Source organism: Pelodiscus sinensis, chromosome 25, assembly GCF_049634645.1.
Source record: "Pelodiscus sinensis isolate JC-2024 chromosome 25, ASM4963464v1, whole genome shotgun sequence".
Taxonomy (NCBI): Eukaryota; Metazoa; Chordata; order Testudines; family Trionychidae; genus Pelodiscus; species Pelodiscus sinensis.
In genome coordinates, this window is record NC_134735.1 from 17,581,749 (window position 1) to 17,605,627 (window position 23,879).

General features: G+C 60.0%; 3 non-coding genes across 3 annotated transcripts; 2 read left to right on the forward strand and 1 right to left on the reverse strand.

The window, feature by feature from the left end:
• The first annotated feature begins 449 nt into the window (after positions 1-449).
• On the forward strand, positions 450-523 carry TRNAN-GUU (transfer RNA asparagine (anticodon GUU)). Its single transcript has one exon. It is a non-coding gene; the product is annotated as a tRNA-Asn (tRNA).
• A 17,892-nt stretch (positions 524-18,415) lies between these two features.
• TRNAM-CAU (transfer RNA methionine (anticodon CAU)) lies at positions 18,416-18,487 on the reverse strand. Its single transcript has one exon. It is a non-coding gene; the product is annotated as a tRNA-Met (tRNA).
• A 105-nt stretch (positions 18,488-18,592) lies between these two features.
• Positions 18,593-18,666, forward strand: TRNAN-GUU (transfer RNA asparagine (anticodon GUU)). Its single transcript has one exon. It is a non-coding gene; the product is annotated as a tRNA-Asn (tRNA).
• Positions 18,667-23,879: the final 5,213 nt, after the last annotated feature.

The following is a 23,879-nucleotide window of genomic DNA, read 5'->3' on the forward strand; positions in this document are numbered from 1 at the left end:
CTCTGGGTAGCGTGGTCCAGAAGTGCTTTGTTCCACGAGGGTCTGGAGAGCCTCCCTGGCGCGCTCCCTGAGCGGGTCCCGGCGGCCCTTGTGGGTGGGAAAAGGGCAGGAGGAAGCCCTGTTGCCTGAGGACAGAAGAGGAGGCCTCCGTGCCTCCCACACAGGAAGCGGGGGGCTGCCGAGAGCTTCCCCGCAGGCGGCATCCTGGCCTGGCCTTTAGCTACTTGCAGCCTGGAGTGAAGGCGCGGAGTCAAAAGAGGCCGGCCCACACGTAGCAGAGGATGGTTTCGATCCATCGACCTCTGGGTTATGGGCCCAGCACGCCTCCGCTGCGCCACTCTGCTCCCTTTGGGCTAGACTGCCCGCAATCCACTCTAGCACCTGGGCTGCACTGGCACGGCCAGGCAGAGGAGCAGGCTGCTAGGCAGCGTTTCGGAAGCCCCTTCGAGGTCTCTGTGGCGCAATGGGTCAGCGCGTTCGGCTGTTAACCGAAAGGATGGTGGTTCGAGCCCACCCAGGGACGTGGCTACGCTCGGCCTCCTGGCGCTTGCTAGCGGGCTCCCTTTTGCCACCTCCAAGCCATCCCTCTCGGACTCGGTGAGGTCACCTTGTGGCCGGCAAGGTTCAGGGGCCGTGCCGTGCCACAGGAGCCCGTCTCCCAGCAACCGCGCCGGGGCCTCGGCCTCGGGGCTTAAGCCCCGAGCCCAAGCGCGAAAGCTCCAGCCGGGCAGGTGTCGTTCCCCTCCCGCCTCTACGCCAGCTGAGAGGGAGAAACGCACGAGCCGCGCGGGTTCTTAGCCGCCTCCCTCCTGCGGGCCTGTTTGCTGCGCAGACCTCTGGGCCTGTCTCATGCCTCCCCTGGGAAGCGTGGCCGCGCGAACTGAGCCCCAGTCGCAGCTCCTGAGGTTTCCTGTGCAGCCTTGGACTTGCATGGCTGCCATGGTTTCTCTTTGGAAGGGACTCGGTCCCGCTTGGACAGGCGACTCGCCCGTGTGACTCCAAACGCCATCTTGTGGCTGTCTTTTTCCCCCACAGCCAGAACACCAGGATTCGCCTGCTCCTGGGTGGCCTGTGTCCCTTTCGGGCCATGGCGGCCGCTATGCGCCCGTAGACGGCCACGTTCCTCCTCCTAGTACAGAGATCATGGACGCTGGGGGCCTGCCCCCAAACCTCAATGAGGTCCATGACCTCCACACTAGACCAGGAGGGTGCGCGCCATCTACGGCCCCTGGCTGGCCCCTGGGTGCTGGGGGACTGGGCGGGGGGACGGCTCGCTGGCACTGGCTGCCTGGCTCATCCTGCAGCCCCTGGTTCGGGGCAGAGACTGCTGGCAGGGCTGGCTCTGGCAAGTGCCGTCTGGCCAGAGTCTACCCCTTTAAGGGCCCCAGGGCTGGGGAGAGGAGAGGAGTTTTCCTGCTTTGGCCCAGAGCAGCCACCAGGGGAACCTGGGGAGGGCTGGGCTCCAGCTACTTCGAATTAAGTGGCTACACAGCCCTTAATTCCAACTACTGAATTCGAATTTGGCGTTACTCCTGGTAGAATGAAGTTTACCTAGTTCGAATTAAGTCCAAACTAGCGGTTTGTATGTGTAGCACCTATGAACGTTAATTCCAACTAACGGCTGTTAGTTCGAATTAACTTTGTAGTGTAGACATACCCATAGTTCCTATACAACTAGCAGCTAATGGGTAGTCTCCAGTAGTTTAAATCTTGGGGCATTTGGAAAAGGAGGGGGAGCTACATGTGTGCGGGGTGTATTGTTGCCCTCTGCTGGATGGACTGTAAATGCTTTATGTATGTATCATATGCCCTATAGTGCTAACAGTTAATGGAGATTCTCCTCTAGCTCACACCTGGCATTTTCTAAAGTAATATATGTGTGTGTATGTGCGAGAAAGAGCAAGAGCCTGGGGGCTCCCTCATGTCTCCTCCCCATCCTGATCTGCTTGGCTTAAGTGCAGGAAAGAAGAAGTAGTGAGCTTTGTGTATTTGACATCAGGTGGAAGCAGGGGAATGGAGGAGTAGTGGGAACAAGAGCACTTGGCTTCTTTTCCTGCAGACCGAGAGGGGTGGGGACTGGGTTGAGCTATATAAATCAGATGCCGCTCCATGCCTCAGTTTCCCCCTTCATACAATGCCGATGACACAGAGAATGTTTGTAAAGTGCCTTGTTGTTAGCCCATGGGGCAGAGGGGGAAACTCGGTCTCAGAAGCAGACTGGGGGGAGGTAAAAGCCTACCTAGGCAGCGCTGGTTCCACTACGTCACGCTGCCAGACCGGTCTGAGTGGGTCCCTCTCTTGGCTGCTCCTCCCCCCAGGAGGAGTGGGTTCCTCTCCATCGGCTGCAGGAACCAGCATTTCAAGGTCTTTGCCAATGGGCAGCCGTTCTGCAATTCATCTCTGCCGCGGCTTCCAGCAGATGGATACACTGGAGATCGATGGTGCCGTGGTCGGGTCCTGTGCCCAGTTGTGAGCCCGACCGGTGCCGCTGCCCAGACGGAGATGAGTGGCACACACACGACACCCCCCTACGGCCGCCCTCGCAGACCCAATAAACCTCTCCCTTTCGCAGAACGACTCTGCTCCTGCGTGGTTCTGGGGCTACTTGTGTGTGTGTCCTAGACCCCCTTTCTGCTCAGCGCAGATAGAGACTCCTCTGCAGGTAGAGCTGAGTGCGCCTGCACTGGGATGGCGTATTGGGATAATGTACTGACAGCTCCTCTGCGCCACCCCTCCTCTTCCTGCCGCTGCAACATCAAATTAACCTTCCTGGTCTGCCCCCGTCCTCCCTCCGGTACCAGGAGACCCCACGCATGATGGGAGGGGCTGCAAACTGGGGAGCAGGCTACTGCAGGGCTGAGGGCAGCAAACCAGCCCCCAGAGCCCTGCAGGGCTTGGCCACGGGGAAGGGGAACTGATGTGAGCAGCATTTAGAGCTGGGGGGGGCTGCGGGGAGGAGGACAACGGAGCCACGAGCAGGACAGGGGGTGAGCCAGCACCAGTGAGTCTCAGGGGGTATGTCTACACTACCCCGCTAGTTCGAACTAGGGGGGTAATGTATGCATACCGAACTTGCTAATGAAGCCCGGGATTTGAATTTCCCGGGCTTCATTAGCATAAAGACGGCGCCGCCATTTTTAAAAGCCGGCTAGTGCGTACCCCGTGCCGTGGAACGAGGAGTACAGATAGTTCGGAATGGCTACGTAGTTCGAACTATCTAGCCCGTGCCGCGTGTAGCCGCGCGGCACGGGGTTCGCACTAGCCGGCTTTTAAAAATGGCGGCGCCGGCTTTATGCTAATGAAGCCCGGGAAATTCAAATCCCGGGCTTCATTAGCAAGTTCGGTATGCATACATTACCCCCCTAGTTCGAACTAGCGGGGTAGTGTAGAAATACATACCCAGGGGGACTAGAGCCTCCAGGCCTGGCCCCCGTTGAGAGAGAAGCTCAGAGATTGGAGCTGGGGCAGCCAGGAGCCCCCCACTGCTTTGTGGGGTGCAGAACAATGACTGCTCCCGAGGGGGGAAAGGAAGGTGCCTGCACTGCAGGGCCTCCCTGGAGAGACAGTATCGGTCCCTGGCAGACAAAGGTGGAACCAGTTCCAGGGCCTCGCCAGGAAAGAGCCCAAGTCCTGGGAGAAATCAGGCTCCATGCTCAGCTGTGAGTCCGAGTCCCATAGACAAAAGCGCCCCAGGGCAGTGGTGGATTCTCCACATGTCAATGGGTCTAGTGCAGGCCAGAGGCCTTGCTGGGATGCGCTAGGGCAAAGCCCAGGGCTGGGGCCGGACGGGAGCCCGTGAGAGGCAGCGGGGCGAGTGGGAGGCTCTAACTCTTGCTCCTGGCCAGGAAGTCCAGTGCTGGGTGACACCAAGGCCACGTCTGCACTGCAGGCATTTTGCTCAAGAACAACTGTTCTTGTGCAAAAACTTGTGGCGCGTCTACACTGCACGTGAATTCTTGTGCAAGTAAATTTGCAGTAAAGCATCAGAAAAGAGGGCTTCTTGCACAGGAGTTATTCCTCTCCCCACGAGGAATAAGCCCCTTTTGTGCAAGAGCTGTTGTGCAAGAAGGCAGCGTGGACGGGCACCAGGGGCTTCTTGAGCAAGACACTTTTATGGCTAAAATGGTCATCAGAGCTTTCTTGCACGAGAAAGCGTTCACAATGCCATGGACACTCTTGTGCAAAAGCACATGGCAGGGTGGAGGTGCTCTTGCACGAGACCTTTTGCGCAAGAACTCCGGTGTGAAACAGTTCTTGTGCAAGAAGCCTGCAGCGTAGGGCAGGGAGCAGCCTATGGGGCTACTGGAGCTGCTGGCTGCAGGATGCCCAGTCAGGGAGTGGGGGGGACCCCTAGGAATGGCTCCAACTTCCCAGAGGGGTGGCCAGAGGCAGGACATTTGCCTGGCAGGGTGAGGTGGGGGGGGGGGCAGTGACCTCACAGGGGCTTTGGGCAGCCCTCAGCAGATCAGGCAAAGGGCAGGTGGGGAGGTGGTGACCTCACAGAGGAACCCACATCTCAGGCTGAGAAAAGGGGGGGGCGGGCCCAGGGGACTTTGGAGACCCCCTGTTGCTTTAGCTCTGGTGCGTCTCCTGCTCACAGTTGCTTTGTCCTCTGTGAGTTCCACATCCGGACAGCGTTTTGCAGAAGGTAAGAGCCCCCAGGGGTTTGGATCCCGCCCGGGGCCGGCTGGGTTCCAGGCAGGCCCAGCCCTCGGTCAAGGGCCAGAAGTGCCTGTGCAAGACCGAGCCGATAAGCAAGGGGCCATTTGGGGGCTGGGGGCAGTCGCTCTGGGGAGCTGGAACCCCTGGATTTCGCTCTGCAGGCTGCGCCCCAAGCTCCCCTTTGCTCCCCTCATTTGCAGCATGGCCAAACACATCAGGCTGTGGTTCCGCAAAGCCCTGAAGATGGCCCCAGGGCCGGTGGGAAGCAGCTCCTCCGTCCCCGCGGGCGGGGAAGCTGAATCCCACCAGCTCGGGGCGACTCGCCCACCGGCCAGGCCCCTCCGGACCTGGCTCCAGAGGCGGCTGGGAAGGCGGGACCCAGCCCAGCGGGGCAGCCGGGTAGGGTGGCTCTGGGGCCTCCTCTGTGGAGAGAAACACCTGCCCCAGGAGCCCAGCCCCCATTACCACCAGGGGGCATCGCCCTGCCCGGCCCCCGGGGACCTGCCAGTCTCCGGGAGCCCCCAGCCTCTCCGCACCAGCCCCTGCAGCTGTGGGTCCAGCTCAGTGAGCAGCAGCGCCTGGGCCTCCAGCTGCAGCCGGGCCACCTCCTGCAGCCGCTCAGACCCAGGTGAGGGGCCGTGAACATGCTGGGCCCAGGGGCTCACCCAGTACACGGGGGGGCAGCCCCAGTGTCTGCCCCGCAGCCAGGGCAATGGATGGGGGCGGGAGCTGCTGCTTGGCTCTCTTGTTCCTGGCGGGGGCTCTGCTGAGGGCGTTGGCAGATGTGAGGGTGGAAGGGGGATGGGTCCCTGCAAGGGGCGTGTGGGGCCCAAGCTGCCCTGGGTCCCTGACATGGGGGCGCGTGACCCCTGCTGGCCGCTGGAGTCACCCTGGTCCCTTCCCTCCCGCACAGAGCCCCCCTGCGCCTCGGCGGAGCTCTGCCAGGAGCGGATGGACTCCCGGGTGGAGGAAGGGGCCATCTATGATATTGAAGAGCAGCTCCACACCCGGGACACGGTAGGAACCTTCTCCACACGGGGGGGACCCGAGATTGTCCGGCCCCTTCCCAGCACGTCCCCCCCTCCGGGAGGGGCTTGTCCCTGGGGATCCCCCTGGGGCCCCTTCTCCTGCATGACCTGGGCCCCCCAAGCTGAGGTCTCTTGTCATGCACCAGCTGGGCCCCCACAAGCCTGAGGCAGCAGTTGGGGGGGGAGTGTGGGTGCTTGGACAACCGGCAGCTCCCACCTCCACTCCTGGGAGGCCTGAGCCCTGCAGCTGTCCGTGGGGGGCAGGCAGGCCCCAGGCTCACAGACTCTCTCTGGGGTGCAGAGCCCAGCCGCCCTGCAGCGGTTCCTCCTGGCCGTCCCCCCCGCCTGCCTCGCCGCCCTCCAAAGGGGCGAGGACACCCTGGCGCCGCGCTGCTGCAAGGACACCATGATGGCCAGGATCGTGGTGAGCGAGTCGCGGCGGCCGGGAGGAGGGGAGGGGATACGTGGGGTGGACAGGGGTCTGCCTGGGCCATGGCGGCGGGTGGGGGTGCTGGAGGAGGGAGGGACACAGAAATGGGGCAGGTCTGGGGTGCTAGACAGGGAGGGGGTTTTCGGAACAGGGAGGGGTCTCCCCGGGCCATGGTGGGGGGGGAGCTGGAAGGTTAGCAGAGCGGGCTGCTGAGGATGCGCCTGGGGAGCAGGGATGAGGATGTTCAGAGGCTGGTCACCAGGGAAGTGAGGGGCAGGAGACGGCCTGGGGACAAGGATTGAGCTGGTCCCGGTTTGGGAGGGGGGTGCTGGGAGGGGCCCTGTGCCGGGCAGGGGGGCTACAGGCCAGCGGGAGGCAGTGGGGTTGGATCCTGCTGGGTGGGGGCGCTGGCCGTGTGAGCGTCTCTTGGGGGCCCCAGCCTCACACGCCCCTTTGTCTCCTTGGGTCTCACAGGAGATCATGGAGGACTCCCCCCCCCCACTGGTCTTGGCCGACTGCCTCAACGCCGCCTGCAGCCTCAGGTACCGACCCCCCCCCCCCCGCCGACTCCCCCCCAGAGCAGATCCCCTGACCAGGGAGTGGGAAAGTCTCTGTCTCCTGGGCTATGTCTAGACTGCAAGCCTCTTTCGAAAGAGAGCACCCAGTGAGTCTGGATGCTCTCTTTCGAAGAAGCCCTAGTTCCATTCAAGAACGCCTTCGTTCGAAAGAAGCACTTTGCAAAGAAGGCGTTCTTCCTCGTGAAATGAGGTTTACCGCCGTGGAAAGAAAAGCCGCGTTCTTTCGATTTAATTTCGAAAGAACGCGACTGCAGTCTAGACGCAGGTGATGTTTTTTCGGAAAAAGGCTACTTTTCCCGAAAAACCCCCTGAGTCTGGACACAGCCCTGCTGCTGAATGAACAGTCTCTGCCCCTCTCTCCTGCCAGCACCTTGCAGCCTCCCCTACAGGCCCAGCTCCTGAGCCCCCTGCTGAGGGCGGCCGTGGGACAGACTGTGTCTGGGGACTGGCAGCAGGAGCCCATCCACACACAGGTACGTCCCTCCGGGCCCTGCTCCCGGGCTGGGCTGGAGCTCCAGAGAGGAGTGGGGGTGGGGGCAGAGGGAGAGAAGAAGCTGCAGGTTTGGATCCTTCCCTCCAGGTTTCCCGTTGCTCTCCCTGGGGGCCCGTCCCTTCCATGCCCAGCCTGGGCTCCTCCCTGCTCTGCGAGGCGGCTCAGACCCTGCTCAAGGCTGCACCCCGGGGCCAGCGGGTGGCCTGGATTCCCCAACCCCCCTCTGACCCAGGGCTCCCCCTTGTCTTGCAGCAGTTCATCCGGGCCCTTCCCGTCGACCTCCAGGCCCTACTGGCAAGCCTCCTCGCCGAGTCCCCAGACACCGCCAGGCTGCAGCTGATCATGGAGGTGAGCCCCGTGGGGGGGACGGGGCCATTGGCCCTGCTTCCTCGGGGGGCCGAGAGAGGAGCTGTGTCAGTGGCTGGGGGTGGGGGGGGGGCACAGTCTGAGAGGAGCCCCAGGCTCTGCCCAGAACCGGCGCCTCCCTACGGGTCCTGACCTGCCTCTTTCCCCCCCAGCACCTGAGCCCGTGGCTGGAGTCCCGCCTGCCCCAGGAGCGAGCCAGGGCCCTTGGCAGCACCACGGCCCTGCTGGGAGTCGCCACCACCCTCCCGGGGTTTGAGGTAAGTGACCTCGGAGCCGGGGGGTCTGGGGCTGCAGGGCGCGGGGCTGGGAGCGTCCCCGGGAGGCAGAGCTGGGAATGGGCCGGGAATGGGCCGCGTTCTCCTTTCCCCGGGGAGGGGCGACCCTGGGCCTTTCCGGGGGGCACCTGGGCCCCAGACTGGGGAGTGGCCGTCAGTGGATCCCCTTGTTCCACCCCCGGAGTGACCCTTCAGTCGGGGCCATTGCTCAGGGTTGTCTCCTCGCAAGGCCGGCCCCGCCCCGCCCCGCCCCGCCCCGCCCCGGGAGGTGTCTCTGTCCGTCCCCGAGCTCAGAACCGCCTCGGCGGCCGTTAGCATGGGACGTGCAGCCCCAGGATGCTGAGGGACCCCCCCTCTTCTCTACCCTCAGAACTCCGCCGACTGGCCGAGGATGGGTCACCACGTGGCCCAGCTGGGCCTTTTTATTTCGGACCCATCCGAAGACGTCAGCCGGCTGGCCCGGAAGGGGGTGCACAGCCTGTACCGACTCCTCCTGCACCACAGGGGTAAGGAACCCAGCCGGGACCTGGGCCCCAGGGACACCCTGAGGGTGCCGGCGGCGGGGGGAGGGGACCCAGCCCTTTTCCCCCAGACTGGCCCAAGGGGGGATGCGTCCCTCTGTGTTCCCCTTCTGCCCCCTGTGCCCCTCCATTTGCCCAGGGATGCCTGCAGGGACCCGTGGGAGGGGAAGGGCTCAGACCTGCCAGCAGAATCACCCTGGTTTGTCTCTTGCAGGCCTCAACATCCACCAGGCAGAGGACCTGTGGTGCAGGCACTACTATAAGGAGAGATGGGTCCTGGCGCACAGCAACACCGTGCGGGTGGGAGAGGTAAGGACGCGCTGCCAGGGCAGGGCAGGGCTCGGGGGTGGGGCTGGCTGGGGCCCTCGTGCGGGTAGGACGCGGGGTGGGAGCGGGGAGTCGCTGATCGAATGGTCGATGCATTTTCCCTCGACTATTCGAGCCGTGGACAGGGCGGCGCTGCCCCTTTGTGACGCTGTCCCGGCGTTTCAAAGGGGCGGCGCTTCCTAGGGGCAGCGCCGCACCTTGCCCCGGATCTCCCGTAGGAGGGGAAGCAGGGCGGGGGGGGGCAACACTTTTTGATGGAGGTCGCTCCAAGATGTTGGCCAGTGGGCTAGGGCTGCTCTGTTGTGCGGAGGGGGGTGAGGTCTGGGAGGGTCTTGGGGGCAGGAGGAAGGTGTGACCTGGGGCAGGGGTTAGGGTGCAGGGTGAGGAGAGCGTCTGGGTGCAGGGTCTGGAAGGGAGTTTGCAGAAGGAGGAAGCTGTTTTAGCCCCAGGAGTTGGGGCCGGGCTCTGGGCCGTCAGCTGAAACCTCCCGTGCTCTTGATTTCAGGTCTTTGGGCAGCTCTTCACGCCAGAGCAGGAGAACTGCTTTTTAGACAAGGCTCTGCTCGCTGCCCGCTCCCCCCTGAGGCGCCCCAGCCAGGCCGGGCTGGTCCTGGCCCACGCCCTGCATGGGCAGGCCCATCAGCTCCTGGGATACATGGTGAGCAGCCGGAGCAGATGCAGGAGAGCGGGGCAGGGCCAGGGTCTCCTTCCCATCCCCTCAGGGAGTCCCCCGCCCCTTTCCTCATGCTGCCCCCACCCCACGTCCCTGCTGGGTGGGTCAGAAGCTCACCCTGCGGGCCTGACGGGGGGTGACCAGAGAGCAGAACAAGTCTCAGCGCAGGGGGGAGGAGGGGGGAAATGCTGGGGGGGCCCAGTACCCCTGAGTCCCCAGGGATGAATGTGACGGATTCTGCTTCCCTTGCAGCAGGAAGACAGCCAGTGAGAGCACAAGGAGCTGAGGAGCCAGCAGCTGCGTCCCCCTCCCCCCAACCCTCCCAATTGTATAGAATGTATTTAAATTCGGATTAAATAACGTTTCAAAAAACATTTGGATCAGGCTTTGTCAATAATTTTTAATGGGGGGGGCATTTTGGCAAGTGGTCAAGGGCCACATTTCTACCGAGGAGTTTGGGGTCTGGGACGGGGCGGTTGGGTGCAGAAGAGAGCTGAGGGGAGGAGCCTGGGTGCGCACCGTCCATTGCATCATCACGCGGCGCCATTGTGCTAGTGCTGGAGCTTGGGTGACTGGTTTAATTTGAATGTTTACACAGATTAGGTGTTTTAACTTTAGGAAACTTCATTTTCAATAAGGTCAAATGTTAATTTCTGTCTACCACAAAGGGTTTCAAAGTTTTCTTTCTTAAAGGCAGGGATGAGGAACCTTTTTTGTCTCCAGGGCCACTGACCCCCAGAAAAACCAGTTGGGGACCACACACGAGAAAAGCAAAATACAAAAACCCTTCTTCCAAAGCCCACAAGCCTCACTGAGGTGAGGGGAAGGGACAGGGAGGACTGAGGTTCGGGGATCCCTCATTTTTGGCCCCCCCTCAGATTGAGAGGGACCCGCAAATGCCACTCTCCCTGGAACCCAGGAGAGTTAATCTGTGCTGGGGCTGGAGTGCCAGGGGAGTGAGATGTCTCAGTCGGGGCCACATTCGTGAGGCTTGGGGGGGGTTGGAGGCGCCAGGGACGCATTGAGATAGAGCAGGGGAGCCGGCAGGGACCCTGAGAGGAGAAGTGGGAGTGAGAGCCCAGCCGGGGAGACACAAGGAAACCAGAGTCAGTCTAGTATCTCTCAGGCAGCTGGGGTAGACACCCCCCACCCCAAACCCCAGCCTCCTGTTGGATCCTCCTCCCACAGTTAACTGCCTCTGAGTCTGCACCCAAACTCCCATCGCTGCCCTGAACCTGTCCCAGAGCCTGCAACCCGCAGCCTCTCCCGCGCCCCACTCCCCAGCCATCCTGCACCGTAACCCCAGCCTCAGGCCAGCGAACCTGAGTGAGGGTGGGGGAGCCCAAGCAGCAGAGGGAGGGGGGAGTGGAATGAGTGGGGGCGTGGCCTCAGAACAGGGGCAGGGGTAGGTGCGGGGAAGGGGGCGGGGCAATGGTAGTGGCCTCTAATGCCCACACCCCTCCCTTCGGCATCGCTTATGTCCCATGTCCGCCCCCTCCTGAGCCCACAGCCGGTGCCAAGGCCTCGTGCCCAGGGCGGGGTCGCCCCTGTGAGCTGCCAGCCATACTGGGGAGAGGCGAGAGGGTCTGGGCTGCTGTGTCCGTTGCTGGCTCCTGTCAGGCCTTTGCACCAAGTCCTGGTGCAGCCTGAGCAAACCTGGGTCCTTCCCTGCTCCTCCAACACCACCTGGGCAAAGGGAGGAGAGTCCCCAACAGCCTCTGTCACTTCGGCCTCCTGTCGGGGGAACATGCCCCCTGCAGCATGATCCCCTGTAGATCTAGCCCTCTGGGCACTCACCCAAGGTCTCTACACGGCAGCTGCTCTGTGCCTAGTGCTGGCACTGCAGAGCCATTTGCCACTTTGCACCCGACTGTCACCAGGTCCTTTCCATTTGCAGGGCCGGCCACATCTCCTGCCCGCTAGGCCATTGGCTGCACCCTCGTCTCGCTCCTCCTGGTGTCTGTATCCGTCATCACCTTGGTGCTGGAGAGATGGGGCCTGCCCCAGCCTGCCGGGCTGCAAGGGACTCCTGTTGGGAGCAGCTGCATGGGAACCAGAGGCCCAAGAATGGGAGAACCCTATTGACCTGCTGTGAGCAGGAGACGGGGGTGGGGAGGGGGCTGGGGAGGTACCTGTACTCAGCTCTGAATGGGGGCTGGGGAGACACAGACACTGCTGATGATTGCTGCACTGTGGGCCCCTGGGTTACAGTCTATGCCCAGGCAGCTCCTCCAGTCACTGCCTGTCACATTACTGGATCTTGAGGGGAGCAGCCAGATCACTGCTGCACCCATAGGTGGGGGTGTTGGCCCCAGAAAATGGTAGAAAAGGGGGCCATGTGGGGTGCTGAATAGAAGCTTATTATCTGATAGTCCTATGTAAGCTATTTATGTGGTTGTATAACGTCTGTGTGTGTAGTTAGGAATCTGTAGTCTGTGTGGATCCTGAATATTTCTCTGCATGTGGTTGAGCATTGGGTAGAGCCCGGCCTGTGGACATGCTAATTAGCGAGGCCCTGTGGGACAATGGCACTGAATGGGCCAAGGACACACCTAAAGCATGAGGGCGGACACCTAAGAGCGGCCAGCAGAGAGAGGCTGAGGACCAGGTGATCTCCTGCAGCCAAGAAGAGGCCAGGAAGGAGGGATAAATAGGTCATGTGGTCGATGCCATCTTGGTTCTCAGCTCAGCACTTCATCCCAGAGGCAGCATTGCAGGGATCGAAGAGCCCGAGAGACCTGTGAACCCATCCTGACCCTAGGATGTGCAACAAGAACTCTTAAACCAGCAGCTGTAACATCTCTGCTAGAGGCTGCATTGAGAACTGGGACATTCGGTGCATGTAACATACTATTCCTTTAACAACCTTACTCTCATGCTTTTCTTTATTGTAATAATAAACCTTTAGGTGTTAGATGCTAAAGGATTGGCTCAGCATGATTTGTGGGTAAGATCCAGAGGGTAAATTGACCAGGGATCTGTGGCTGGTTTCTTGGGACCAGACAGAACTTGTTCGGGGTAGGTGGGATTGGGTGCTAGGACCCCCACCAGTGTATGAGGCCCGGGGCCATCGGGGGCATGGATATTGCTGGGGTGCCGGAGGGGTTTTGCTCGTGAGGCTTCAGGCAGGCAGCTGAAGTGCTCTGTGGGACTGGTTTGTGGCCTGTGTGGAGAGGTCACCAGTCTGGGGGCTGTAAGGAACCCCGGATTTGAGCAATTCGCCCTGAGCAGACGCCCTCAGCTGTGCCCAGACACGGCCCGGTCCGTCACACTGCCCCTCAGCCTGCAGGCCTCTCCTCGCTCTCAGCCAGGCCAAGGGCTGAGCCCTGCTGTGGCCTGCCCCAGCCAGCCAGCCAGCCCAGCTCCTCCTGCACAAACAGTCCCGCCTGCTCCTTTAGCAAAGCAGAGCGGGCTGGTTGTGGAACTTCTGGGAGACTGAGGTTCAAGTCCCAGGTCTGCTGCAGAGCCCTTGGCCCTGCCACTCCCCTGAGTGGGCCTCAGCTCCCGTCTGTGAAACGGGGACACTGATTCTAACTCATCTAAGGGGAGCATTTTCAAAGCCCTAAGGGAGTTGGGAGCACAAGTGTGTGACTGTGCTTTGTGCCCACTGCTTGGTGCTCTTAAATCCCCCAGGTGCTTAGCTTGGGAGCTTTTCCGGGCAGGGGCTGCGGCTAGGGTTGCCAGGTGTCCCGTTTGAACCGGACAGTCCAGTATTTGAGCTTTCTGTCCAGGAGATAAATTGAGAAAAGATCTCAGTTTTCTAAATAAGATGTACTCTAGGTTGTGATGCAATGGCAAGTATGTCTGGTATTTTTATTGACCATCTGGCAACCCTGGCTGCGGCTGCCTCTCACTACTCTGGTGTGGACAAAGCACTGCAGTCATCCCGGGACAACGCCCCCAGAGACGCTCTCCCTCTGGGGCAGGGTCCTTTAATGCTTTTCACACTGACATAGGCTACGGGACAGCCCCTTGGACACGGGCATGAGTGTCCCCGCGGGGCGGTATCCCCCGGACGCTGCGCAATGCAGAGAAGAGGGGTGAGTCCTGGGGGATTGGTGGGACAAGAGACGTTCCGTTATTTTAACCCCACCCGCTATAAAGCAGCAAAACCCTGGGTCCAGGTACTCAAAAGTGCAGGGCTCTGCTTCTGCGGGATTAGCCGCCCCTTCTCGGCTGGGAACACGCAGGCGAAGCATCAAAGGGCTCCCACCCCACTGAGATGGTGACTGCATGTCTCGGGAAGGGAAGAATCCAGCCATGGGGGGGGGGGGATCCCCTCTGGCACTGACAGAGAGGCCCAGAGACATGCAGAAGGAAAGTTCGGGAGGGAGGGGGCAGAGATACCAGGTAGGGAGGAGGACGGAGGTGCAGCTAACTCTGGTACTCGTGACACCCAGACCCCATCTCTCCCCACCTCCTTGGACCCAGGCAGCACCTGCTCCTTTTTGTCTCCTCTCCCATTGACTGCCGCCCTCCTCACCACCAGGTCTCCCAAAGGTTCCTCTCCCCAAATGTTTCCCACTCCCCTCCCACTGTTCCTCGCTCCCAAATCCCTGGGGTCCTGTCAAACAAACGTCTCTTCCTCCCTCCTGTGGCTGGCACCTCCATGTCCTGTAGCCTGGCCCCCCTCCCTTTACTCCATTCTTCACCAACCCTTCCAGCTCCTTGAGTTCCATTTCTTCCAGCCTCCACCCCAACTCCCTCCATCTGCATCTCCACCCCAGCCCTGCCTCCCAGCCCCGCCTCTTAGCCCCCGGCCCCAAACCTTCCCTTCCCTGGTTCTTCCCTCCCCAAACTGCCTGTTCTGGTTATTTCTAGGCCAGGGGTGAAGCAGGAGCCATTCTGCTGGGCACTCTGCAAACACAGAACAAGGACAGTCCCAGCCCCACGCGTCTGGCCCTTGAAGAACAAACCCAGAGGCAGAGGGACCTGGATAGACGGGATGGTGAGGGGCAATTTCCCTCAGCAGCTTGGGCCATCCTGGCAGAATGGTGTCTCAGTCTCCCAGGAGATCACGGTAGTGGGAACCAACTGTCCATGTTGTGCTAGACAAGGGCGATAGGAAGCCGCTCTGGGGTGCCCCACTAAGCCTGGCGGGCTGGGGGCGGGGCTTTGGGTGCTGTCAGCACGCTGGGCTGCACAGCCACAGTGTACTCTAGGGATCTGGTGGCCAAGTAGTGTAGTGGCTGCACTCCCAGTCCCCTGCCCTGAGCGTCCAAACACCCCCCCCCACCTACCCCTGACTCCTGCACCACAATCCCTGCACTGCGCCCCCCCTCACTCCTGGACTCCCTGCCCTGAGCTCTCCACACCCATACACTCTCCAGCCCCCTGTCCTGAGCTCCACCATACCCCTGCCCTGAGCTCCCCATCCTCCCACACTCCCCACCCCCTGCCCTGAGCTCCCCCACATCCTCACACTCCTCATCCCCCGCCCTGAGCTCCCCATACTCCCACATTCCCCATCCCACTGCTCTGAGCTCCCCCACATCTACAAACTTCCCACCCCCCTGCCCTGAGCTCCCCCACATCCTCACACTCCATCCCCCTAACCTGAGCTCCCCACACCCACACACCCCAGCCCTGAGCTCCCTGGATTCCACACATTCAAATTTCTCACAGGTAATTTCCTGTCATTCAGTTTGGACACAGGCCGGCTAACCTTGTGAGGAGGGCTTTAAACTAGGTTCGACGGGGACAGGTGAGCAAAGCCCACAGGTAAGTGCTGAATGTGCGGGACTGAGAGATGGGTTGGAAATGGGGGGGATTACGGCCTATAATGGGAAGGAGCAAGGAGGGTCAGGGCACAACAGGGAGGCAAGATCAAATCAGTATCTTAGATGCCTATATACAAATCCAAGAAGTATGGGTAATAAGCAGGAAGAACTGGAATTGCTAACCAATAAATACAACTTTGATATCATTGGTATTACAGAAACCTGGTGGGATGGGACGCACGATTGGAATGTTGGTATGGAAGGGTACGGCTTGCTCAGGAAGGACAGACAGGGAAAAAAGGGAGGAGGGGTTGCCTTGTATATTAAAAATGTACACACTTGGACTGAAGTGGAGATGAACGTAGGAGATAGCTGTGTAGACAGTCTCTGGGTGAAGCTAAAAGGGGTAAAAAACGAGGGTGATATCATGCTAGGAGTCTACTACAGGCCACCTAGCCAGGTGGAAGAGGTGGATGAGGCCTTTTTTAAACAATTAACAAAACTAGCCAAAGCCCAAGATTTGGTGGTGATGGGGGACTTCAACTATCCAGACATATGTTGGGAAACTAACACAGCGGGGCGCAGGCTATCCAAGAAGTTTCTGGACTGCATTGGAGACAACTTTCTGTTTCAGAAGGTTGAAAAAGCTACCAGAGGAGAAGCTGTTCTGGATTTGGTTTTAAGAAATAGGGAGCAACTAGTTGAGAACTTGAAAGTGGAAGACAGTATAGGGGACAGTGATCATGAAATAATAGAGTTCATGATCTTAAGGAAAGGTAGAAGGGAGACCAGCACAATTGAGCTAATGGATTTCAGGAAGGCAGATTTTGATAAGTTCAGAGAACTTGTAGGTAAGGTCCCATGGGAAGCAAGACTGAAGGGAAAAACAACTGAGGAGAGTTGGAAGTATTTCAAAGGGACGTTGTTAAGGGCCCAAAAGCAAACAATTCCGCTGTGTAGGAAAGATAGAAAATATGGCAAAAGACCAGCTTGGCTTAACAAGGAGATCTTGCATGATCTCAAAATAAAAAAGGAGTCGTATAAAAAATGGAAACTAGGACAACTAACAAAGGATGAATATAGGCAAGCAACACGGGAATGCAGGGGCAAGATTAGAAAGGCAAAGGCACAAAATGCGATCAAACTAGCTACAGGCATAAAGGGAAACAAGAAGACCTTTTATAAATACATTAAAAGCAAGAGGAAGACCAAGGACAGGGTAGGCCCACTGCTTAGTGAGGAGGGAGAAGCAGTAACAGGAAACTTGGAAATGTCAGAGATGCTCAATGACTTCTTTGTTTCGGTCTTCACCGAGAAGTCTGGAGGTGTGCCTAACGTAGTGAATACAAGCAGAGAGAGGGTAAGTTTAGAAGATAGGATACACAAAGAACAAGTTAAAAATCACTTAGGAAAGTTAGATGTCAGCAAGTCACCAGCTCCTGATGAAATGCATCCCAGGATACTCAAGGAGCTGATAGAGGAGCTATCTGAGCCTTTAGCTATGATTTTTGAAAAATCATGGCAGACAGGGGAGATTCCAGAAGACTGGAAAAGGGCAAATAATGTGCCCATCTATAAAAAGGGGAATAAGAACAACCCAGGAAACTACAGACCGGTCAGTTTAACGTCTGTCCCAGGGAAGATAATGGAGCAGGTAATTAAGGAAATCATATGCAAACACTTGGAAGGTAATAAAGTGAAAGTGCAGATGATACCAAACTGGGTGGGGTTGCAACTTCTTTGGAGGAGAGGGACATAATTCAAAATGACCTTAGCAAGTTAGGGAAATGGTCAGAGGTAAACAGGATGCGGTTTAATAAAGAGAAATGCAAAGTGCTCCACTTAGGAAGGAACAATCAGTTCCATACATACAAGATGGGAAGCGACTGTCTAGGAAGGAGCATGGTGGAAAGAGATCTAGGGGTCACAGTGGACCACAAGTTGAATATGAGTCAACAGTGTGATGCTGTTGCAAAAAAAGCAAATATGATTCTAGGTTGTATCAACAGGTGTGTTGTAAGCAAAACTCGTGAAGTTGTGGTACCGCCCCAGGGTCAGGAGCATGTCAGGTCTCTTCAGACATGCATGTGCCTATTGGGCCACCGCCCCTGGGTGTCACGCAGCTGGAGCGTGGCATGGCATGTGCTTGCACGTGCACAGGTGTCTGTGTGATCCGTGGGAGGCATGGCCCACGTGCGCGGTCCCTGGTCTCCCTCCCGCCTCCTCCCCCGAACTACTTAATTGGAACTACTTCCCCGGTACGGTCTCCCTGGATGACCCTGCCGACTCCAGTGCTGGAACTCCTTGTGGTGGCCCCTCCGGTGTGCCCAGGTCAGGGCCCTCCAGTCCCGGCTCGCTGCCTCCCGGGCTGGCACGGACCGCCCCGCCCCCCAAGAGTCGGTCGAGGGCAGGGAAGTAGGGGCAGGTGGCAGCCCCTGCTGCGGCGCCGCCCCTGGTGGCCATGGCGTACGCCTGCCGCAGCTGTTTTACTTTCAGGTGCTCCCACGGCAGAAGATGCAAAAGGCCCTGGAAGGAAAGCCCTCCTGCTTTTTTACCACGGGAGGATGTGGGCTACCAACCGAAGCTCTGAGCCAAGGACTGAAGGACCCGTCCAAGCCGTGGCCGTACTCCCGAGACTTGACCGAAGCCAGCTCTCTCTTCCATGACTGCTGCAAGCCTCAACCGAGAACGTGGCGAGTGCTCCCACAATTCCCTCTCCCCCTTTCCATTGAGGATTCTGAAGGACCGTCAGCTGGTGATTTTTGGCTCTGACTGTAAGGGATGAATTGAGCCGGGAACGTAGCTGGTCCTCTTGGGCTGGGCAGAAGCTTTTGATGGGATGAGATGGGTTTTGGTCAGCCGGCGTGTGCCTAAAGAGCGTGGGTGGTGGCGATGCGGGAGAAGCGGCGCGTCGGAGGGAATTGCTCGCGTGTCCTGTTGTTGAGCAGTATGGCGAAGGCAGAAGTTCTCTTTGTGAGGGGTTTGGCGTGCCTGGGAGTAGTAGAGCAAGGCCAGTGTTGATGCTGTGGCAGCTCTTTGTCTAGGCGTTTTGTCTAGGCCTGAATGAAGGCTCTGGGTAGCGTGGTCCAGAAGTGCTTTGTTCCACGAGCGTCTGGAGAGCCTCCCTGGCGCGCTCCCTGAGCGGGTCCCGGCGGCCCTTGTGGGTGGGAAAAGGGCAGGAGGAAGCCCTGTTGCCTGAGGACAGAAGAGGAGGCCTCCGTGCCTCCCACACAGGAAGCGGGGGGCTGCCGAGAGCTTCCCCGCAGGCAGCATCCTGGCCTGGCCTTTAGCTACTTGCAGCCTGGAGTGAAGGCGCGGAGTCAAAAGAGGCCGGCCCACACGTAGCAGAGGATGGTTTCGATCCATCGACCTCTGGGTTATGGGCCCAGCACGCTTCCGCTGCGCCACTCTGCTCCCTTTGGGCTAGAGTGCCCGCAATCCACTCTAGCACCTGGGCTGCACTGGCACGGCCAGGCAGAGGAGCAGGCTGCTAGGCAGCGTTTTGGAAAGCCCTTTGAGGTCTCTGTGGCGCAATGGGTCAGCGCATTCGGCTGTTAACCGAAAGGATGGTGGTTCGAGCCCACCCGGGGACGTGGCTACGCTCGGCCTCCTGGTGCTTGCTAGCGGGCTCCCTTTTACCACCTCCAAGCCATCCCTCTCGGCCTCGGTGAGGTCACCTTGTGGCCGGCAAGGTTCAGGGGCCGTGCCGTGCCACAGGAGCCCGTCTCCCAGCAACCGCGCCGGGGCCTCGGCCTCAGGGCTTAAGCCCCGAGCCCAAGCGCGAAAGCTACAGCCGGGCAGGTGTCGTTCCCCTCCCGCCTCTACGCCAGCTGAGAGGGAGAAACGCACGAGCCGCGCGGGTTCTTAGCCGCCTCCCTCCTGCGGGCCTGTTTGCTGCGCAGACCTCTGGGCCTGTCTCATGCCTCCCCTAGGAAGCGTGGCCGCGCGAACTGAGCCCCAGTCGCAGCTCCCGAGGTTTCCTGTGTAGCCTTGGACTTGCATGGCTGCCATGGTTTCTCTTTGGGAGGGACTCGGTCCCGCTTGGACAGGCGACTCGCCCGTGTGACTCCAAACGCCATCTTGTGGCTGTCTTTTTCCCCCACAGCCAGAACACCAGGATTCGCCTGCTCCTGGGTGGCCTGTGTCCCTTTCGGGCCATGGCGGCCGCTATGCGCCCGTAGACGGCCACGTTCCTCCTCCTAGTACAGAGATCATGGACGCTGGGGCCCTGCCCCCAAACCTCAATGAGGTCCATGACCTCCACACTAGACCAGGAGGGTGCGCGCCATCTACGGCCCCTGGCTGGCCCCTGGGTGCTGGGGGACTGGGCGGGGGGACGGCTCGCTGGCACTGGCTGCCTGGCTCATCCTGCAGCCCCTGGTTCGGGGCAGAGACTGCTGGCAGGGCTGGCTCTGGCAAGTGCCGTCTGGCCAGAGTCTACCCCTTTAAGGGCCCCAGGGCTGGGGAGAGGAGAGGAGTTTTCCTGGTTTGGCCCAGAGCAGCCACCAGGGGAACCTGGGGAGTGCTGGGCTCCAGCTACTTCGAATTAAGTGGCTACACAGCCCTTAATTCCAACTACTGAATTCGAATTTGGCGTTACTCCTGGTAGAATGAAGTTTACCTAGTTCGAATTAAGTCCAAACTAGCAGTTTGTATGTGTAGCACCTATGAACGTTAATTCCAACTAACGGCTGTTAGTTCGAATTAACTTTGTAGTGTAGACATACCCATAGTTCCTATACAACTAGCAGCTAATGGGTAGTCTCCAGTAGTTTAAATCTTGGGGCATTTGGAAAAGGAGGGGGAGCTACATGTGTGCGGGGTGTATTGTTGCCCTCTGCTGGATGGACTGTAAATGCTTTATGTATGTATCATATGCCCTATAGTGCTAACAGTTAATGGAGATTCTCCTCTAGCTCACACCTGGCATTTTCTAAAGTAATATATGTGTGTGTATGTGCGAGAGAGAGCAAGAGCCTGGGGGCTCCCTCATGTCTCCTCCCCATCCTGATCTGCTTGGCTTAAGTGCAGGAAAGAAGAAGTAGTGAGCTTTGTGTATTTGACATCAGGTGGAAGCAGGGGAATGGAGGAGTAGTGGGAACAAGAGCACTTGGCTTCTTTTCCTGCAGACCGAGAGGGGTGGGGACTGGGTTGAGCTATATAAATCAGATGCCGCTCCATGCCTCAGTTTCCCCCTTCATACAATGCCGATGACACAGAGAATGTTTGTAAAGTGCCTTGTTGTTAGCCCATGGGGCAGAGGGGGAAACTCAGTCTCAGAAGCAGACTGGGGGGAGGTAAAACCCTACCTAGGCAGCGCTGGTTCCACTACGTCACGCTGCCAGACCGGTCTGAGTGGGTCCCTCTCTTGGCTGCTCCTCCCCCCAGGAGGAGTGGGTTCCTCTCCATCGGCTGCAGGAACCAGCATTTCAAGGTCTTTGCCAATGGGCAGCCGTTCTGCAATTCATCTCTGCCGCGGCTTCCAGCAGATCGATACACTGGAGATCGATGGTGCCGTGGTCGGGTCCTGTGCCCAGTTGTGAGCCCGACCGGTGCCGCTGCCCAGACGGAGATGAGTGGCACACACACGACACCCCCCTACGGCCGCCCTCGCAGACCCAATAAACCTCTCCCTTTCGCAGAACGACTCTGCTCCTGCGTGGTTCTGGGGCTACTTGTGTGTGTGTCCTAGACCCCCTTTCTGCTCAGCGCAGATAGAGACTCCTCTGCAGGTAGAGCTGAGTGCGACGCCTGCACTGGGATGGCGTATTGGGATAATGTACTGACAGCTCCTCTGCGCCACCCCTCCTCTTCCCGCCGCTGCAACATCAAATTAACCTTCCTGGTCTTCCCCCGTCCTCCCTCCGGTACCAGGAGACCCCACGCATGATGGGAGGGGCTGCAAACTGGGGAGCAGGCTACTGCAGGGCTGAGGGCAGCAAACCAGCCCCCAGAGCCCTGCAGGGCCTGGCCACGGGGAAGGGGAACTGATGTGAGCAGCATTTAGAGCTGGGGGGGGGCTGTGGGGAGGAGGACAACGGAGCCACGAGCAGGACAGGGGGTGAGCCAGCACCAGTGAGTCTCAGGGGGTATGTCTACACTACCCCGCTAGTTCGAACTAAAATCGGGCTCCATGCTCAGCTGTGAGTCCGAGTCCCATAGACAAAAGCGGCCCAGGGCAGTGGTGGATTCTCCACATGTCAATGGGTCTAGTGCAGGCCAGAGGCCTTGCTGGGATGCGCTAGGGCAAAGCCCAGGGCTGGGGCCGGACGGGAGCCCGTGAGAGGCAGCGGGGCGAGTGGGAGGCTCTAACTCTTGCTCCTGGCCAGGAAGTCCAGTGCTGGGTGACACCAAGGCCACGTCTGCACTGCAGGCATTTTGCTCAAGAACAACTGTTCTTGTGCAAAAACTTGTGGCGCGTCTACACTGCACGTGAATTCTTGTGCAAGTAAATTTGCAGTAAAGCATCAGAAAAGAGGGCTTCTTGCACAGGAGTTATTCCTCTCCCCACGAGGAATAAGCCCCTTTTGTGCAAGAGCTGTTGTGCAAGAAGGCAGCGTGGACGGGCACCAGGGGCTTCTTGAGCAAGACACTTTTATGGCTAAAATGGTCATCAGAGCTTTCTTGCACGAGAAAGCGTTCACAGTGCCATGGACACTCTTGTGCAAAAGCACATGGCAGGGTGGAGGTGCTCTTGCACGAGACCTTTTGCGCAAGAACTCCGGTGTGAAACAGTTCTTGTGCAAGGAGCCTGCAGTGTAGGGCAGGGAGCAGCCTATGGGGCTACTGGAGCTGCTGGCTGCAGGATGCCCAGTCAGGGAGTGGGGGGGACCCCTAGGAATGGCTCCAACTTCCCAGAGGGGTGGCCAGAGGCAGGACATTTGCCTGGCAGGGTGAGGTGGGGGGGCAGTGACCTCACAGGGGCTTTGGGCAGCCCTCAGCAGATCAGGCAAAGGGCAGGTGGGGAGGTGGTGACCTCACAGAGGAGCCCACATCTCAGGCTGAGAAAAGGGGGGGGCGGGCCCAGGGGACTTTGGAGACCCCCGGTTGCTTTAGCTCTGGTGCGTCTCCTGCTCACAGTTGCTTTGTCCTCTGTGAGTTCCACATCCGGACAGCGTTTTGCAGAAGGTAAGAGCCCCCAGGGGTTTGGATCCCGCCCGGGGCCGGCTGGGTTCCAGGCAGGCCCAGCCCTCGGTCAAGGGCCAGAAGTGCCTGTGCAAGACCGAGCCGATAAGCAAGGGGCCATTTGGGGGCTGGGGGCAGTCGCTCTGGGGAGCTGGAACCCCTGGATTTCGCTCTGCAGGCTGCGCCCCAAGCTCCCCTTTGCTCCCCTCATTTGCAGCATGGCCAAACACATCAGGCTGTGGTTCCGGAAAGCCCTGAAGATGGCCCCAGGGCCGGTGGGAAGCAGCTCCTCCGTCCCCGCGGGCGGGGAAGCTGAATCCCACCAGCTCGGGGCGACTCGCCCACCGGCCAGGCCCCTCCGGACCTGGCTCCAGAGGCGGCTGGGAAGGCGGGACCCAGCCCAGCGGGGCAGCCGGGTAGGGTGGCTCTGGGGCCTCCTCTGTGGAGAGAAACACCTGCCCCAGGAGCCCAGCCCCCATTACCACCAGGGGGCATCGCCCTGCCCGGCCCCCGGGGACCTGCCAGTCTCCGGGAGCCCCCAGCCTCTCCGCACCAGCCCCTGCAGCTGTGGGTCCAGCTCAGTGAGCAGCAGCGCCTGGGCCTCCAGCTGCAGCCGGGCCACCTCCTGCAGCCGCTCAGACCCAGGTGAGGGGCCGTGAACATGCTGGGCCCAGGGGCTCACCCAGTACACGGGGGGGCAGCCCCAGTGTCTGCCCCGCAGCCAGGGCAATGGATGGGGGCGGGAGCTGCTGCTTGGCTCTCTTGTTCCTGGCGGGGGCTCTGCTGAGGGCGTTGGCAGATGTGAGGGTGGAAGGGGGATGGGTCCCTGCGAGGGGCGTGTGGGGCCCAACCTGCCCTGGGTCCCTGACATGGGGGCGCGTGACCCCTGCTGGCCGCTGGAGTCACCCTGGTCCCTTCCCTCCCGCACAGAGCCCCCCTGCGCCTCGGCGGAGCTCTGCCAGGAGCGGATGGACTCCCGGGTGGAGGAAGGGGCCATCTATGATATTGAAGAGCAGCTCCACACCCGGGACACGGTAGGAACCTTCTCCACACGGGGGGGACCCGAGATTGTCCGGCCCCTTCCCAGCACGTCCCCCCCTCCGGGAGGGGCTTGTCCCTGGGGATCCCCCTGGGGCCCCTTCTCCTGCATGACCTGGGCCCCCCAAGCTGAGGTCTCTTGTCATGCACCAGCTGGGCCCCCACAAGCCTGAGGAAGCAGTTGGGGGGGGAGTGTGGGTGCTTGGGCAACCGGCAGCTCCCACCTCCACTCCTGGGAGGCCTGAGCCCTGCAGCTGTCCGTGGGGGGCAGGCAGGCCCCAGGCTCACAGACTCTCTCTGGGGTGCAGAGCCCAGCCGCCCTGCAGCGGTTCCTCCTGGCCGTCCCCCCCGCCTGCCTCGCCGCCCTCCAAAGGGGCGAGGACACCCTGGCGCCGCGCTGCTGCAAGGACACCATGATGGCCAGGATCGTGGTGAGCGAGTCGCGGCGGCCGGGAGGAGGGGAGGGGATACGTGGGGTGGACAGGGGTCTGCCTGGGCCATGGCGGCGGGTGGGGGTGCTGGAGGAGGGAGGGACACAGAAATGGGGCAGGTCTGGGGTGCTAGACAGGGAGGGGGATTCGGAACAGGGAGGGGTCTCCCCGGGCCATGGTGGGGGGGGAGCTGGAAGGTTAGCAGAGCGGGC